Source organism: Babylonia areolata, chromosome 25 (assembly GCF_041734735.1).
Source record: "Babylonia areolata isolate BAREFJ2019XMU chromosome 25, ASM4173473v1, whole genome shotgun sequence".
NCBI lineage: Eukaryota > Metazoa > Mollusca > Gastropoda > Neogastropoda > Buccinidae > Babylonia > Babylonia areolata.
In genome coordinates, this window is record NC_134900.1 from 30,282,463 (window position 1) to 30,293,337 (window position 10,875).

A 10,875-nucleotide genomic window follows, 5' to 3' on the forward strand; every position below is an offset into this window, starting at 1 on the left:
ATCATACTGTTCGATTGTGGAGTGACCCAGAATAGCGCGCTCTGCTTGGCTAATCACAAAATCACGTGTACAGCGCATGATGGAATTTTACTTTCGGAGAATGCTATTCCATTCCTTCGTCCGAAACCGAATACGTTTTGTGTAGGAATGCGTGAGCATTCCTTCGTCCGGAAAGAGTTAATAGAATTGTCAGATACTCATTAAGAACATCATTAAAAGGAGTTTCTTTTTTTTTTCTTCTTCTTCTTTTTCTTTCTTTCTTTTTTTTCATAATTTTCTAAGGAGCTTGCTTTTCTTTAAGAACATAATTAAAAGGAATTTCTTTTTTGTTCTCTTTTTTTTCTTTCTTTTTCTTTCTTTTTTTTCTCATAATTTTCTAAGGAGCTTGCTTTTCTGATATGCGTTCAAGTGGAAACAAAGTCACAACTACAGTTAAGTGGTCATGGTTTTCCGGCTTGGAGGATTTTCAAAGTGAAACTCTTTGGGGACTTTGTTCATTTTTAAGCTGACTTTCAGCTTAACTTTGCCTCACTTCTTAACCCTTTGACTGCTGCTGACGAGTATGTGTGTCAGTGAAGGGCTGTCACCTCACCGAGATCAGATTGAACTTTCAGGTCAGGATGTGAGCCACCTTTCTTTATTTTGACTTATTGGAATATCATCACGTTTGTTCAGCAAAGCCAGTTACACTACTTAGAAATAAACAAATTGCTCCACTTGCACTTCAGATTCATTTGATACTGATCTCATTAAACTAAAGTTCAGAAGGTGTGTGTGTGCATTTAAAGATGTGCATGGCTGTTGAGTGTGAAGAAAAGTAGAACTGAGATCTTACGAGATTTCTTTCTTTCAGTTTTATTCTTTTTTTGTTTTATCTAATGTTATTGTCTTTTCCTTCCTTTCTTTTTTTTTTTTTTTTTTTTTTTCCCCATCATCTTTCACGCAAAGATGTTTGGTTTTGTTTTTTGTTGTCATTTTCTTTCACGCAAAGATGGTTTTGTCAGGGTTTTTTTAATTACATATAAAGTTGGTTTTGTCAATGTTTTTTTCACACCTGTCCCCCCCCCCACCCTTCTATGCCAACTTTTGCCTGTCTCTACACTGATTTAAAACAAAAAAAAATCAAATCTCAAGTCCACTCTTCATGACAAAGGTTGTTATTTGGTGTGGTGCTATCCAAATCTCTTGTCGTCATTTTTTTTCCCCCATGAACTCAGGCTTGCCAAAGGCACAAAACAATACTTCAGGGGGAGGAGCATTGTTTCTGTGTTCTGTGCACAGTATATGCCTGGAATCGTCGTCCAATGTTGGTTCATCTTTGTGTTGTTGTTGAGATCTGTGGTTGTGGCTGTGAAGAGGGGTGTTGCATACGTACATATGTATGACTTTCATCGTATTGATGCACTTTATTTATTTAAAAGAAGAAGAAGAAAAATCCATTTTGACTCTAGTAGTAATCGTATGCAGGGACCATGGCTTTCACACTGTCAGGTTTTCTCTCTCTTAATACTTTGTGTGTGTGTGTGTGTGGTTTTCTATCTCTTAATACTTTGTGTGTGTGTGTGTGGTTTTCTATCTCTTAATACTTTGTGTGTGTGTGTGTGTGTGGTTTTCTATCTCTTAATACTTTGTGTGTGTGTGTGTGGTTTTCTATCTCTTAATACTTTATGTGTGTGTATGTGTATATATGTATATATATATATTTATATATGTGTGTGTGTATGTATATATGTATGTATGTATGTGTACATGGACATGAGATTTATCCCCACCCTTTTTTGTCATGGAATATTGAAAGTTATCTGTTGGCAGATAATGAGTTGACTGGAAAGGATAATCTGTGAAGGTTCTTGAAAACTGCTTGATCCAAACAGGATAAGAATTTTTCTGTCATTAATTAAAATATATATGTGAGATTAAAAAAAAAAAAATTTCAGTCCCCTCTCCCCCCAGATCACCCCATTTGAAGAAGAGAGAAGCAAGTGAGGCAGTGAACTTGAATGCATGTATATGCTGATGGAGCATGTCTGCAAGCAGTAACCAGTGCCTGAAGGACTGTCATTGATTGAAGGTGATGATAATATTTTGGGTGGAGGGTGGGAGGAACACGTGATAATATTTTGGGTGGCGGGTGGGAGGAACAGAGCCACTTCACCTCTTCACGACTGCTGACAAGCAAGCTCCTCAGCAACGGGCTGTTGACTGAGATAAGATTGACATTGCAGGTCAGGCCTGTTGGTCACCATTCTTGACGGGTGCAATAGCCGAGTGGTTAAAGCGTTGGACTTTCAATCTGAGGGACCTGGGTTTGAATCACGGTGACGGCGCCTCGTGGGTAAAGGGTGTAGATTTTTACGATCTCCCAGGTCAATGTATGTGCAGACCTGCTAGTGGCTGAACCCCCTTCGTGTGTAAACGCATGCAGAAGATCAAATACGCACGTTAAAGATCCTGTAATCCATGTCAGCGTTCGGTGGGTTATGGAAGCAAGAACATACCCAGCATGCACACTCCCGAAAGCGGAGTATGACTGCCTACATGGCGGGGTGAAAACGGTCATGCATGTAAAAGCCCACTCTGTACATGCGAGTGAACGTGGGAGTTGCAGCCCACGAACGCAGAAGAAGGTCGCCATTCTTGAATTGGACTCCTTCGTTTGTGGGACTGCTTTCTTTTTGCTCAGTAAAAAAAAAATCAATTATAACACTTGAAATTGACACAAGAAGTGGTGGTCGCACTTCAAATTTAGGCCGCATTAATTTTCATGAGGGTTCATTAGTGGAGGGGTGGAGTCAGTTTTATGTCCCAGAGACTCTCCATCTGCAGACATACACATGCCTGATAACCCCATCACGTTTTTTCAAACCGTAGTGCCAACATGAAAAATATGTTCAGCCGCTGCACACCAGTCACAAACGAAAGAAAGGAAATCATCTCTTTCTTCAAAGAGATGCTGCATTGACAGCTACATTGCGTAAAAAATCTTCTGGCGTACAATGGCCTCACACACACACACACACATATATATATATATACATATATATATTTGTGTGTGTGTTTATATATATATTCAAACACCATGTGTGTTTCAAGTTCAACAATCAGCAGTGTACTTAGAAGTAGAGAGAAAAATTACTTGGATGTTGAGATGCCTTGTTTAAAAAAAGGGTTGTTTTAAAGTCCCATCACATATTGGCAGTATGTTCAAAATGAGGGTGGGGTAATGACAGAAATGTGTGACCAGTCTTGCTGTTCTTGGTCGAACTAACCCGCACTGTGAGTTATTTTATTTATTCATTTATTTTTCCAAGCAATGCTGTAGATGGGAGGAAGAGATCATCAGGCTTTTTTCCATTTTTGTACTGTTGCTGTCAGTCTCCAAATCAGAAATGAATTAACGTTCATTGTCCAGTCATGAAGTTGAAGGTGATTTTTGTTGTTGTTGTTGTTGCAGGCCATGGAAGAATTTTTTCTTCCTTTTTTTTTCTTCTTTTTTCCTTTTTTTTGTTCTGGCCTTCAGTTCTGTTTCTGTCATCTCTTCTTTGCTAGACACTGATTTTGAATATTTGGAAGAGAAAGAGAGAGAGAAAAAAAAAAGGTCCGTGTGTTGTCTCCTGGATTTTATATTGTGCATTCCATTCCAGTCCAACTTCCTTTTTAAAGGATGTTTTTTTAACCAAGAAAAGGCAAAGGGCTTAATGGCTAACAGGTGCGGCAGTCAAGTGGTTGAGAGTGGTGGAATTTTGGTGCATGTGTCTGAAAGGTTTCTGGTTTGAACCAGGGTTACAGTTGATTTCAGTACGAGTTTTTGGGGTCAGCACATGTGCAGATCTGTTCAGTGCCTCAGATCACTTTGTGTGTGTGTGTGTGTTGTGTAATTGGACGTGATGCAGGCAGAATATCACATATATTGTGGTGGTGGGCTGGACGATAAGTAACAATGTCAAGTGTACATTATGGATTATGAAAATATGAACACTCCGGGCAGGCTGTTGTAGCCTCCCCCCCCCCCACTCCCATGCCCCCCACTGACCATGCCCCCTTAGGGAAAAAAAAAGAAAAAGTAGCATGGTTACCAATAAAGCCCACTGGATCATAGTCATTTCTGCCTTTTTGAGCTGGGGTGGCTTTTAGTTTTACGTGTTGGCAGCCACCAGCATGTGTATGCACACAGATAAATATTGTCCTCAGAAAGTGCTCTGTAGAGCAGTGAAAGAAACTGTTGGCCTTGACAGAGTGCTGATTGAAGAACGTATCATTCATTGATCTTTTCCCATTGTAGTCGGAGGACTGAAATTCATACCAGGACTGTTTTTTTGGACACCCGTTTTCACAATAGCAACAACAAAAAAGGAGTCAGGGAGGCCTGGATTTATGACATTGGTTTGGAGAGAAGGATATATGGGTACGGTGTCAATGGGTATGTCTTCAGGGCCAATTTCCTTTGATAAGAATGTGTACTCTTTTTTTTGTTTCCTCATTTTTGGTCGATAAAATAGAAATTTTAGTTTGTAGCTGAAGAGGTTTTTTTTTGTTTTGTTTTGTTTTTTGTTGTTGTTCTTTTAAATTTACTTTACTTTTTATTTATTTTAAAGATAAATGGAAATGGTCACAACACCAGCCATGAACTGGTAGTTTTCATTTGTGGACTGGATTTGTCAGCACTGAGTTTTTGTCAGCAAGCTGGATGTGAACTACATCAGATTGCTACATTCCCCCCCCCTCCCCCAATCCCCCTCAACCCCCCAGTCAATAAGTAATCACATGATCTGTATTTTCCTGTCTTGTGTTTCTGGTGTGTGGTGTGTACTCTTACTTTGAGCCGCTGCGTGTTGTGTAGGGAGTTGGAAGTGTAGGATGGTAGGAATGGATTCCTTTTCCAACCTCCTGACCCAACTGCCAGGAATGCCAAGGGTGGTAGGTAATTATTTTGAATTATTATTTATTATTATCTTTTTTTTTTAGATATTCATCTACCTCTTTTTTTTTTTTTCCTTCTTTTTTTCCTCAAGGCCTAAGCATGTTGGGTTACACTGCTCAGGTCAGGCATCTGTTTGGCAGATGTGGTGTAGCGTATATGGATTTGTCTGAACGCAGTGGCGCCTCCTTGAGCATCTCATGGGTTGAAGAGTTTGGATAGTTCATCTGTGTGTGCCTGTCTTCTTCTTCAGGGACAGAATGTCTTGTGTCAAATTGGAGTGATGCAGGTGTGTGTTCTTTTTACCCACCCCTGTAAAATTGTAATGAAGGTCTTTTTTTTTTTTTTTCTTTTTTTTTAAGCAGCATAAATTGACAGTTTGGCATTGTACGTTATCTGATTTTAACTTTTCTGTCACTCTTCAAAAAAAACATAAAAGATAAAAATATGGTAGTCCTTGTTCCACACCTGATTTTCATGTTAGAAAATATGCTTTTTGGTTTAGTAGCTTTTCTCAGAAAATATACATGTCTCTTCTTTGCACTCCATGGCTATCATTAACCCCTTAACCGCTGAACCTTTTGAAATAGAATCAGTGTGGCATCAATTTAAATTTCAACCACTATTTGTTGTGTACCTTTAAGTGGTGTATTTGATTTTGGACATTGAAAGTAGTGCAACCATAAGAGAAGTCGGCTTATAGAATGGTGACTGATATCCTGACTGGTGTAACTGGTTTTGGTCATTGAAAGTAATGCAACCACAAGAGAGGAAGTCTTGTTAAAGAATGGTGAATACATCCTGACCTGTAACTTCAGTCAATCTTATCACAGGCAACAGCCCTTCACTGACACACACTCTTCAGCAGTTGTCAAGGGGTTAATCTTTTGTATTGGAAACTGTGTTCTAACTGGCTGGAACAGGCAGAACATATCTTTCTCTCTCTCTCTCTCACTTCACTCTGATGTTTATGGCAGTCTGAGAAATCTCCAGATTTTTTGTTTTGTGTTTGTGTGTGTGTGTGTGAAAATATTCAAATCGTGGAATAAGAGAAATAACTGTGTCCCAAAAAAACACATCTTCAGTAATTGAAATGTGACAAAATGTTGTGAAAAGAAGAAAAGTAATCAGTTGAGATTAATCACATAGCCCGGCGTGGAGACCGCAAGGAAAAGCTGTCAATCCACGGTGGGGCCACCAGGTGCGTCTTTCACCTGTGAATAGTAATTCTTTTCTGTTTTGTCTTTGTCTTTGCAGTTTTCTTCCTTTCTTTGTTTCAGTGTTTGTCGGCATTCTGCAGTCACGGTATGTTGTGAAAAGATAATCCCTGCCGTACTTGGGATCTGTGACTGCATGCACTGGGATGGGCAGGAACTTGCACACGAAGCACCGCACAGCATGATATACTTATGTAACATTATTTAATCAATTCTGTCTTTGAATGTTGTTTGCCAGGTTGGCATTTTCTGTTCACCTTGTATTCTCCATGTAGTCTTTTTTTTTTTTTTTTGTAACTTGGGTTTTACTCTCCCTCCCCAATGACTGGGAGTGATAAAAAAAAAACAAGCACCAAAACTCTTTGTGTGGTGTGGAGATTGTTTCAAAGGTTTGTTGGTGTTATTAGTAGTTAATTGATATGACTATAAAATAAATGGCTATTGTACTTTGTCTACTTTTTGTCAGTGACAAGTTTTGTGGAAAATTTGTCTGGTGTTGATCGGCTTGAAGATGCGCCACATGGTTTGCTGGGCTTTTTGGGGATAGTGAATAACCTTTCTTTCTCTTTCTTTTCTTCGGGTTTTTAAAAATATTTTTTATGTGTATTTAATAAGTGAAGAGTTTATGCCAAAAAGATAAAGGCTGGATAAAAGCAACCACTTTAATAAGATCTACGGACTTTCAGTTCAAGCGTCGTTTGATACATAAACGCATCAGCCCTGACTGGACCCTTAGTGGTCAGGCTGAAATCAACATGATATGATTTGATGTCAGTGCATGGGGGTGTGCCGGTTTACGACATATTGACTTTGTCAGTATTAATAACTTAAATGTATTGTAACAAATCTGGTATATATGTGTCTGTACATGATGTACCATACATTGATTGTAATAATTGAAGAAATCATGATGCTATCTTATTCATGTTGTCCATACATAACATTCTTCGTAATTGTAGATAGTTCCATTTCTCTGTGTATGTTGTGTATTCATTTGCTGTTCTCAGTCACCTTACTTCTTTCTTTGTATCATTTTGCTTGTGTGGAAACCGGGGAAATGAATATCTGTTGTACTTCACATTACTGGTTTATTTTGTGTGATCTATGTTCCATTCACTCTCTGTATTTTAAAATAACGTGGCATTGGAAATTTCATTCAAAAAAAAAAAAAAAAAAGTAAAGAAAAAAAGTTTCCAATAAACTATATAAAAGTTAAAAACTTTACAGGTTAGTGCTTTTCAGTGTGGAAACAACATGCATTCATGTTCTCTGTCGCACTCTCTCTGTGTCTTGTGTATGTACACACACAAAACACGCGGACATACGTGTGCACTCGCCCTTTCACACACACACACACAGGATGCCGCACTGAATTAAAACAAGACTTGAGATTGTAGGGTGTTACTGTAAGGTATTCCACAAATTAAATGAAAGAGTTGTGATTGTGCAATGTTACACAAAGTATTGTGCAATATTACAAAGTATTTTGATAATTAAAATTTTTGCCTTTGACTGCTGCTGATGAGTATGCTCATCAGTGAAGGGCTGTCATGTAACACATGTGCATGCGCATGCACACACACACACACTTGAAACTGTATTTTATTTATTCCTCACATTAAAAAATGTAAATAAACAGCAGAAATGTACACATAAGCACTTCAATTCAAAGTGATTATTTATCCCAACTTATACATCACAACAGATCGACATTTTTCAGGATCTCTCTTTTCTCTCACTCAACTTTGAATTCTCCCTTCAGTTAATCTGAACATCACAAAGACACTCAAAGCCGTACATATTATATATTGTAAATATTTTATGCAGTAAGAGCCATACAGTTTAACATTGTATAAAACCAAGTGAAATCTGAGAACAGCCATACATTTTTATTGTTTAACACTGTATAAAATATGAAATCTGACAAAGATTAAATTCAAAGAAAACCAGTAAGTAATTCCAGCAACTAAACAGTAAACTTAAAGCAGTATTTCAACTTAAAAAACATTTATAGACACTTCACCACCACCTGTTGACATCATGAGGTGCCTCATCTGATATGCAGGAAATACAACAACGTGCTCCACAAAGGCAAAAACCAACAAATATTAAAGACAATCACTGACATTTCTGACGTGTTTGAAAAATAAAGGGAGTCGATATGCAAACAAAGGGAGTCGATTTGCAAACATTCTGAGCATTCTATATCAGTGGATACAAACGCACGCACGCACGCACACACACACACATAAGTGCGCATCTGGGTTACTGTAGACATTGCATTGTACAGGGAACAAATAAAACTTAGCAGCAGGAGTCTTTGCACAGTGCTTTGACACTGAACAGACCTTCCCACATATCTAGTAATATTGTCTTAGCTTCTACCCATATAAAAGTTGAGGTTATACAGGTCATCTTTTTCTTAGGGGGTGTTGAGGGGAGGGGTTGGTGGGGGGGCTAGGTTCGTGGACCTTGAGAAGAGAAAGTTCATCAGTTTACGCAATTGTAGATACAAGTATAACAAATTCTTAATATTCATGTATGACGGACTTCGGCCAAGTGAGAATAGAAAGTTCATCAGTTTACACAATTGTAGATACAAGTAAAACAAATTCTTAATATTCATGTATGATGGACTCGGGCCAAGTGAGAATAGAAAGTTCATCAGTTTACACATTTGTAGATATACAAGTAAAACAAATTCTTAATATTCATGTGTGATGGACTCGGGCCAAGAATATTATAGAGTTCAATGTTGGCAAAGTAAATCTTTGTAGGTGCAGTTTTATTAACTTTTAGGCTAGCATTCACATAGGTTGGCATGGCTCTATGCACCATAACTTGATATGATTGAGTGTTCTCATAGAAACAATAGATTCTTCTTAAAAGAAACCAGCTTCAAGTTATTTCAGTTAACCCTTTAATTTGCCACTAAGTCTTGGTGAAATGAGGTTGATGGGGCATGAATATCGAATGTGAAGTGCAGTCAGTACACTCTTGAGTAACTAGTTTGTGGTTGACTGATTTTGCTGAATGAAAGAAATGCGAAGTTCCCAAAGAATTAAAAAAAAAAAAAAAGAAGAAAAGAAAGACAAATGATATTCTGACCTGTAAGCACTGCCTTATTGACAAGTATACGATCAAGGGACAAATACATTCTGGAAAATCTGTTCTAACTCTTTGCTGTGTGTTTTTAGATTTTTTGCTTTTTTCCCTTCAAGAACCTTTCTTTCCGGCCTTTATATTACCCAGTACTCTTCTGTCACGTTTATTTCTGACTTCTGGGTCCATTCACTTAAGTGGTTCTTTTAAAATCAACAACAATAAAATAAAAACATTCTGTATGCTTTTAAGAAAGCTACTCTTGGCACTTCTTGATATACCTACAAGGGGGTGGTATTCAATATACCATATACCCGTGGGGAAAGGCGTACCTGTGTGTAAATCTACTTGAGGCAAGGCCGGTTTGCACACCTTTGCCCACAGGTTTGATAGTCTCTTGAACATCACCCCAGACTGATCGACTTGCACACACACAGATTGGGAACAGTTTTGGATGGCATGAGTTTCTCATTATGTAGCATTATTTGCCGCAAGGAATTCAACAATGAAACTAATTGTGAAATGACAACAAAAGAATCCTTAAAAAAGAAAAGAACGAAAGGCCACATTTATATATATATATATTGCATTAGACACATTTGACATTGCTGTAGTTAACCCTTGGTTGGAAGACACTATGTCTTGATGGGCATACTGCCCAGCTTTTGATTCAGTCCAGCAAGAAGACAACATAGGCACAGTTTAAAATGGAAAAAAAAAAAAAAAAGGACCAGTCTCAGGTGAGGAACAAAAATGTTCATTGGTAATAATTTCAAAAGTAATTAACAAAATACAGTAACCCAGGCATGCAACACTTTTTTTTGGCAACTGACAATCATTCAGGCAATTGTGCTTGATCAGCAAGTGGCTGCCAGACAAAAACTGGAACATCCAAGAGATAAACATCGAAAAGGAATATGTCAAAAACAAAACAAAACAATCTACAGTGATTTAGAAAACACCACAAACACATCGAATGAATACTCTTCAAGAAAAAGAAAAGAAAATATACAGTGATTTAGAAAAGACCACAAACACATTGAACACTTTTTAAGAAAAAGAAAATATACAGTGATTTAGAAAAGACCACAAATACATTGAACACTTTTTAAGAAAAAGAAAATATACAGTGATTTAAAAAACTTACGTCATCAATATATACATATATAAACCGATCAGTTTTTATACATCCAAATACACACACATGTGTAAACAAGCTCTCGCAGCTGAATGAAACATGCACAAATCCCACTATCTGTCAACAAGCCATGAACGATAGAAACAGGTTATCAATGAAATACTGTGTGAGCATCACCGACTCACAAAACCCTACAATAACCCACTGTGTGTGTGTGTGTGGCTGTTTTCCTCATGACAGTTACGAAGGGGATGGACGCCATTTGATACTGCTGATTAGGGTCCAGTCATCCACACAGGGCCTAGGGCCATATCGGTACTGACCTACAAAATAAAAAGATTCAGGCACAAAACTGTCACACAAAACGCCTGCAAAATACAGTTATTATTTCAACCAGTAATTTAATAGGCTGGCATTGGCCCTTCTGCTGAATTCGTCATCCCCAGATTATTATATAAAAAAAGGAGGGGAAAACCCCCCACAAAAAATACATAAAAGGC

General features: G+C 37.9%; 1 protein-coding gene across 2 annotated transcripts in view; it reads left to right on the top strand.

The window, feature by feature from the left end:
• The window catches only part of LOC143299368 (uncharacterized), a 31,620-nt gene extending 21,318 nt beyond the window's left edge, over nucleotides 1-10,302 (top strand). For both annotated transcript variants that reach the window (XR_013057521.1, XR_013057522.1), the window contains one exon: nucleotides 6,199-10,302. The gene's annotated coding sequence lies outside the window, so the exon portion shown is untranslated. The remainder of the gene's footprint in view (nucleotides 1-6,198) is intronic.
• The last annotated feature ends 573 nt before the right edge of the window (nucleotides 10,303-10,875 follow it).